General features: G+C 50.2%; 1 long non-coding RNA gene across 1 annotated transcript in view; it reads right to left on the bottom strand.

The window, feature by feature from the left end:
- Positions 1 to 7,513: 7,513 nt before the first annotated feature.
- The window catches only part of LOC135223621 (uncharacterized), a 144,553-nt gene continuing 143,787 nt past the window's right edge, over positions 7,514 to 8,279 (bottom strand). The window contains exons 4-5 of the long non-coding RNA XR_010316544.1: positions 7,735 to 7,918; positions 7,514 to 7,606 (exon numbers count right to left, since the gene is read on the bottom strand). This is a non-coding gene — a long non-coding RNA (uncharacterized LOC135223621). The remainder of the gene's footprint in view (positions 7,607 to 7,734; positions 7,919 to 8,279) is intronic.

Raw genomic sequence — 8,279 nt, 5'->3', positions numbered from 1 at the left:
TTCAGTAATTTATAACACCAAGAGACAAGACATAATTAAAAATCTTTCAGGATCATTCCTGCTATATGTTGATAAATCAAAATATCTGTCGTGGAATATAGAAAATCAACGAAAAATCGAGAGAAAAAGAGGAGAGTATATGAACTGGATACTTCAGATATGGATTTCAGTTTGAAGAGAATGTGGCCTTACCTGGCCTTGGCAGCAGCTGTTGTTGAGACGTTGTTGTCCAGTTGTTGTTCGAAATACGGAAGATCAGTCATCTTCTTTGCTATGGCTGCCTATTCGCTGGCGAAATTTCTCTCCTGACTGGTGATGATGGAGCTGAATAAGCCAAGGAAAAGGAACTGAACGAGAGAATTGCGGCCGTGCGAGACGCCAACCAGTGCCAGAGAGAGAGCTTGGGTGAACTTGGAGGCAGGATAATTCTTCAGCTGCAACAGAGGCTCAATTACTATGAAGAGACGCACAAGGCGGGCGGAAGGGAAGAACGCATTCGTGCCAACCAGATCACTCAGGAGGTGTTGCAACAGCAAGCCTGGCAAGACAAGGCCCCCCCCTTGCGCGCTGGAACAATAAGAGAGAAACGCCAGCTGGAAGACAAGATCCTCAAGATGGTAGAAGAAAATCAGCAGCTGGAGGACAACGCGAAGGATATTGGGCAGAGAAACGATGGCCTATGTGAGAGAATAAAGGATGTGATTGCACAGTTGGCAGAAGCAACCTGCCTGCTTGAGAGACTCGAGAAACTCCTATGACAGAAGGAGAAAGACCTGCAGCTAAAGATGGCATAAGCGGCGCGGAAGGCGAGGCTCATCCAGGAACAAAAAGACGCGACCGAAAAGCAGGAATCCGAGAGGAAAGACCTCGAGTTGAGGTTCCAGTGCATGCAGAGGGAAGTGGAAGACCTCTGGAAGGAAAAGTGTGGACTCCAGTGTGAAGTTGAGGCGGCTAAACTCAAGAAGAACGAGCTGGCGTTGCCTTCTAGAGGAAGGAAATCGTTCCCTGGAGTCACTGGAGAGGAAGGCCTGTGTCCAGGGCGAATGGAACGACCAGCTGGAAGATGAGGTTCGACAGCTGCGAGGAGCGAAGGAGAAATTGGTGTGCGACCTGAAGAACCTCCATGAGAAAAACAGATGCCTAGAGGAGGACAACTGGAAACTGAAGAAGCATCTGTCCATCTTCAAGGAATAGCGTGATGAAGACTGCGCTGGCCTCACGAAGACGGATCAGGTGTGAAAATTTTGTTGTTTGGAAACTTTGATGTTTATTTTGTAAAAAGTTTGCTTGGTTAATCCTAGGAGGAAATTGAACTAGAATGGAAATAAATATGTTAAAATGTCTTCCTAGTTTTATTGATTCCTGGAAGGGAAAGGAAAAGTGAGGATTATAAAAATGGTGAAGAAGATGAGGAGATTTGTGGAGGTGCTGGGAGAAAAACCAGGCTTCAGAAAAGCCCCTGGAGTATTGAGATAATTGACTAGGTTTCGTGGAGGTGCCAGGAAAAGAAGCAGAGGATTCAGTAGGATTTGCAGAGTGCCAGAACGAGAACTAGAGGATTCAGAGAAGCCCCATGAGAATTGAGAGGATTCAGTGGCATATTCTGGTTCTAAGGAATAGTATAGGTGTTGCTCTCTGCAGGGACTGGCGGGCAAGGCCTACCACAGGTCCCGGGACGGGCGGATAGGTCCGCCATGTGTCCTGGGATGGGCGGGCGATGTCTGCTTCATGTCCTGGGACGGGAGGGCAATGTCCGCCTCGTGTCCCAGGATGGGCGGGCTGGACCCGCCACGGGACCTGGGAGGGGCAGGCGATGTCCACCTCGTGTCCCGTGACAGGTGGGCCGGGCCTGCTGCAGTTCCCGGGACAGGCAGGCGATGTCTGCCACGTGTCCTGGGATGGTCAGGCTGGGCCCACTGCTGGTCTCAGGACGGGCGGGCGATGTCCGCCTCGTATCCCGGGATGAGCAGGCAATGTCTGCCTCGTGTCACGGGACGGGCAGGCTGGGCCCGCCGCGAGTCCCGGGAAGGGCGGGTGATGTCTGCCACGTGTCCCTGGACAGGCGGGCCAGGCCTGCCGTGGGTCCCGAGACGGGCAGGCGATGTCCGCCATGTGTCCCGAGACGGCGGGCCGGACCCGCCATGGGTCCCAGGAAAGGCGGGCAATGTCCGCCACATGTCCCGGGACAGGTGAGCTGGGCCCACCGCGGGTCTCGGGACGGGCTGGCTGTACCTGCCACGGGTCCCACGACTAGCAGGCGATGTCTGCCACTTGTCCAAGGACGGGAGGGCGATGTGCGCCTCGTGTCCCGGGACGGGCAGGCGATGTCTGCCATGTGTCCCAGGATGGGCGCGCCCGCCATGGGTCCCAGCATGGGCGGGTGATGTCGGTTATGTGTCCCGGGACGGCCAGGCTGGCCCGCCACGGGTCCCGGGACGGGCAGGCGATGTCTGCCACGTGTCCTGGGACGGACAGGCCAGGCCCGCAGCAGGTCCCAGGATGGGCAGGTGATGTCCACCTCGTGTCCCGGGACAGGTGGGCTGGGCCCACCACAGGCCCAGGGACGGGCAGGCGATGTCTGCCATGTGTCCCGAGATGGGAGAGCCGAACCCACCATGGGTCCCGGGACGGGCGGGCGATGTCCGCCATGTGTCCTGGGATGGGCGGGCCAGGCCCGCTACTGGTCCCAGGACGAGCAGGCAATGTCCACCTCGTGTCCCGGGACGGGTGGGCTGGGCCCATCGCGGGTCCCAGGACGGGCAGGCCATGTCCACCTCATGTCCCGGGACGGGTGGGCTGAGCACGCAACAGGTCCTGGCACAGGTGGGTGATGTCCGCTACGTGTCCCGGGACAGGCAGGCTGGGCCCGCCGCGGTTCCCGGGACAGGTGGGCGATGTCCACCATGTGTCCAGGGACGGGCAGGCCGGGCCCGCAGCAGGTCCCGGGACGAGCAGGCGATCTCCACCACATGTCCCAGGATGGGCAGGCCAAATCCGCCTCGTGTCCCGGGACGGGCAAGCGGCCCGGGCCTGCCTTGGGTCCTGGGACAGGTGGGCAATATCCGCCACGTGTCCCAGGACAGGTGGGCTGGGCCCGCCACGGATCCCGGGACGGGTGGGCCATGCCCGCCATGAGTCCCACGACTGGTGGGCAATGTGTGCCAAGTGTCCAAGGACATTCGAGCGATGTCCGCCTCATGTCCCGGGACGGGTGGGCAACGTCTGCTATGTGTCCCAGGATGGGTGGGCTGGGCCCGCCTCGGGTTGTGGGACAGTTGGGTGATGTCTGCCATGTGTCCCAGGACAGGCGGGCCGGGCCTGCCGCGTGTCCAGGGAAACGTGGCGGGTAATGTCCTCCACGTGTCCCGGCACGGGCGGACCGGGCCTGCTGCGGGTCCTAGGACACATGGCAGGCAAGATCCGCCACGTGTCCCGGCACAGGTGGGCAGAGCCCATCGTGGGTCACAGCATGGGCGGGCAATGTCCGCCACATGTCCTGGGACGGGCGGGTCGGGACCATTGTTGGTCCCCGGATGGGCGGGTGATGTCCCCCATGACAGGGGGGCCAAGCCCACCACGGATCCAGGCCCTGCCATGCATCCCGGGACGGGCGGGTGATGTCTGCCACGTGTCCAAGGACGGGTGGACCAGGCCAGCCACGTGACTGGCGGATAATGTCTGCCTTGTGCTGCGGGATGGTCAGGCCGGGCCAGCTACAGGTCCCAGGACAAACAGGTGATGTTCGCAACGGGTCCTGGGACGGGCGATTTCCTCAATGGGTCCCGGGATGGGCAGGCAATGTACGCCACGGGTCCCATGGCAGACATCGCCCCAGGAAGGGCAGGCCGGGGCCTGCCATGGATCCTGGGACAGGCGGGCGATGTCCGTCACGTGTCCAAGGACAGGCGAGCCCCAACCTGCCCTTCCCGGAACGGGCATTCAATGTCTGCCACGGGTCTTGGGACGGGCGAGTGAGGCCCGCCATAGGTCCTGGGACGGGCAGGCGATATCCGCCACGGGTTTAAGACGGGAGGACCAGGCCCACCTCGGGTCCCAGGACTGGTGGGCAATGTCCGCCACGGGTCCCAGGACGGGTGGGTGAGGCCTGCCATGGTTCCCGGGATGGGTGGGCAAGGTCCACCGTGTGTCCCGGGACAGGTGGGTGAGGCCCACCACGGGTCCTGCCGGAATGGGCCAGCGACGTCTGCCATGAGTTCTGGGATGGCCCACCACGCATCCCAGAAAGGGTGGGCCAGTCCCACCACAAGTGCCGGGATGGTTGGGCCAGGCCTAATACGGGTTCTGGGACGGGCGCGTGAGGCCCGCCACAGGTGCTGGGATGGGTGGGCGAGGCCTGTCACGGGTGCCGGGACGAGCGGGATAGGCCCGCCACGGGTCGGAACGGCTGGGCGAGCCCTGCCACGGGTTCTGGGATGGGAGGCGAGGCTTGTCATCGTTCCCTGGACGGGCGGGTGAGGCCCGCCACTGGTGCCAGGGTGGGTTGGTGAGGCCCGTTATGGGTGCCAGGACTGGTAGGCGAGACCCGCCACGGGGTCACGGACGGGTGGGCAAGGCCTGCCATAGTTGCCAGGACGGTCGTGGGAGGACAGCCACGGGTGCCAGGATGGATGGGTGAGGTCCGTCACAGGTCCTGAGACAAGTGGGTGAGGAGATCATGTCGGGTTGCCAGATATGGGTCCCTCTACGGGGAGGAGACTGGGTGTGGCCGCCTGGGGTGGGGACTCCGGTGGCGAGGCGACCAGGTCGGCCCAACCCCCCGGCCAGGAGGCGACCAGGTCAGAACGCCATGGGTGGGCCCTTGGTAAGGGAGGAGACTGGGTGGGGCATCCACCAGGAAGTGAACATGAATTTGATTTGGAAGAAGATTCTTAAAGACATACTTTACAATTATTATTGTTATTAATTTCTTTATCATGGGATAGGTATCAGTACCTGTCATGTTCAATTATATATATTTATTTTAAATTACTACTCAGTGATGCTATTTTTATTTTCGATGTTTTGGGATGTTTAGATATGTATGAGTGGGCCTATCAACTCACATATCTTCGTGTTAATTCGTTATCAGTTTAGTTTACATTATGGAAAGAAGTGATGTTCTAAGCTGTATACTTTTTTTTTTACCACAGTGTTAATACAATATAGTAATAATTTGTTCATAACAGTTGTTCATAACATTAACTAATTATTCATAATTCCATTTTTTTCGTTTTTGTGGAGAGAAATGTTTCATTTGTATTTTTTTCTTAATTATGTAAATTGCAAGATATTAAGGACTACAAAGAAATCATACATTTATTCATTATCTTGTCAAATTATAAAAACGTGTTAAATATCAGAAACAGTGTAAGAGAATAATTACAATAAAATCTACAATTTTGTGCGATATTTTTTACTGAAAAACCATAATTTTGAGGAGCCAGTACGATCATTCCAATCTGAGAGTGTGGCAACACTGGATCAGTCTTGCCATTGTAAAGGGTTGTGAAGACCGAAAGATCTCAGGCAGTTCTCGTTTTTCGTATTCCTCTGTGCCATTACCTTTATTTATGCATTGCATCACGTCTTATATATTTCGTGATCAAGTTATTCATGTATATATATTTACACACATTATATGTATATATATATATATATATATATATATATATATATATATATATATATATATACATATATAAGACGTGATGCAATGCATAAATAAAGGTAATGGCACGGAGGAAAATGAAAAAACGAGAACTGCCTGAGATCTTTCGGTCTTCACGATCCTTTACAAAGGCAAGACTGATCCAGTGTTGCCACATCTCAGATTAGAATGATCGTACTGGCTCCTCAATAAAAATATATATTATATATATATATATATATATATATATATATATAGTTATATATATATATATATATATATATATATATATATATATATATAGTATATATATATATATATATATATATATATATATATATCTATATATTTCTGAAGTTATTTCAGAAGAGAGAATGAATATATGAAATTTGGGTCATGTGGCTCAGCGGGGAGAAATTCAGACCTTGAAGAAAATTAATTCTTTCAGTTTAAAACCCTGATGATCAATGTTCGTATTTTTAAAAACGTTTCTTGATGGAGGCCATAATATAACTCCCAGCTGATGCAGTCATGGAGAAAGTACTCGATGAATTCTAACTTGAATATCACTGATTTGTAGATTTTTTTTTTTTATCAATTTTCAAAATGTAAGGACGACATTTCCACCGAAATGTCCGTCATCCCAATGTATATACCTCTTTATTACATATACCAAAATGTAACGAGCGTTTACGGCCTTTCGCCAATATAAGTATCATTGTATCAATAAATTCTACACATCCTGTACGCTTAATTATAATTATATGTATATTTGTAGGTGCGAGAAAGCACAATCAAAGCGGGGTTCCGCTCCCTTTTTTTCGATGTACGCGTGACGGACACCACAATTCCGTCCGCACAGCCTCCTTAAATATGTCCATTTCTGACCAATAAACTCTACGGGCTGCTCTAGGAGCAAGAGTCCGTGCTGGCATAAGGCCAGCTTAATCTCCAACAACAACCAATAAATTAGTAATCATTTCTCCTTGTCTCAGTCCAGTCCTCACAATATCATAGGAAAGAACAAACCAGTGAAGAGAAATTGTAATTTTCATTGAGTCACATATCTAAATAGTAAATAACACTACAAAAAAAATGTCAGTTGATGATGAATGAATTATAAACAAATGGAACAAAATGGGAAACCATCTGTAAGTGCAATCTCCATTCCATTAAATGACAACACCAATTTACAATATATGTCTCTGCTCCCTGTAAAACTGTTTCTAATTATAATCTCTCTATCTTTTAGTTTATTTCATCGTACATCGTTTATTTACTGATCTCCATCTACGCTTTGAGTTTCACAGGCGGATTTAGGTTAAGGACCTCGAGACTTGCTTAACGTGCCTCCTCATGTACGACGTGAGTGATTCCTTACGAAGATCGCGGTGTTCCTTTTTCTTAAACTTTTCCTCTGGCTTTACTTTCCAAAAACATTGATACCGCTTGGTTGACGGTAGAGGGTTAGCCACGCGAAGCACTTGCAGGCAATGGTGTTTATCATCGCCATCAAAACGCTTTTACAAATGATAAACGTAGACGTCATTCAGTCGAAACCGCTTTCATGGCCTTCGAGTCTTCCTTCTGTCAGTCCCGTGAATCTGCGTGAAAAGAGATGTTTCAAAACATTTTCCCCTGAAAATCGATTTTTTTTCTTAAAAAGACAGTATTGAACTCATTATTACTAAAAGCAACTATCATCTTTTTTCTTTCACTGAATCAGTATCCTTTGACTTTCATAAATTATGAAAATCCATCACAGGAAGAATTTCACTCACCATATCCCAATATTTACAGTTGACGCCGAAGTTCACAAAGGTATACTGATGATGATTGTCATGGCGAACAATGGCACCTTGGCTGGCCAAGGCTGCCACCACTGGGCCTCGAAAGTGACGCCCGAATGGTCAACGATGCCGTGGTAGTAATTGTAGGCCAGACTCCCGGCGAATATCGCTAATGGAAGAGGAATCACAGGAATGTTAGAAAATATAAAGAACAAAGCTTTTTGTGGTTAACAATCGGTATTCCAGATACTAAATTCATTCGTATAGTTCATTCTACATGCAAGGACTCCTACTCACTCCAGTGGACGGGGTAGAGGAACATGGGGCTGAAGAGGATGGCCTGCAAGGTGCACAGCTCAACTGGGTGGAAGGCAACGGCGCTGAAAGCAGTCGGCTGCTTGAACTTGTGATGGATCTTGTGGAAGTGGCGGTAGAGGAACGGGTGGTGGTAGACTCTGTGCGCCCAGTAGGTCAGGTAATCCTGGGGAAACGTAATACAACAGTAATGTTAATGGAATGTTGTGAAAATCTGTTGTAAACTGAAGTAATACCAAATAGACATTGAACATACACATAATACATACTATTATCTATATATCATATATATATATATATATATAATATAATATATATACATATATATTAATAAGACGAATACTGCAGGAAAAATTATAGGCAGAAATTCCAAGCGCTTTCGTCTTTACTAAGACATTGTCAAGGAACGAATGAAATACAGTATTTCATTCGTTCCTTGACAATGTCTTAGTAAAGACGAAAGCGCTTGGATTTCTGCTTATCATTTTCCTGTGGTATTCGCTCATTAAGAAGTCACGTGTATCTAC

The sequence above is a fragment of the Macrobrachium nipponense genome, chromosome 10, assembly GCF_015104395.2.
Source record: "Macrobrachium nipponense isolate FS-2020 chromosome 10, ASM1510439v2, whole genome shotgun sequence".
Classification (NCBI taxonomy): domain Eukaryota; kingdom Metazoa; phylum Arthropoda; class Malacostraca; order Decapoda; family Palaemonidae; genus Macrobrachium; species Macrobrachium nipponense.
Note: the sequence above shows the minus strand (reverse complement) of the source record. Positions and strands in the feature narration are given on the sequence as shown.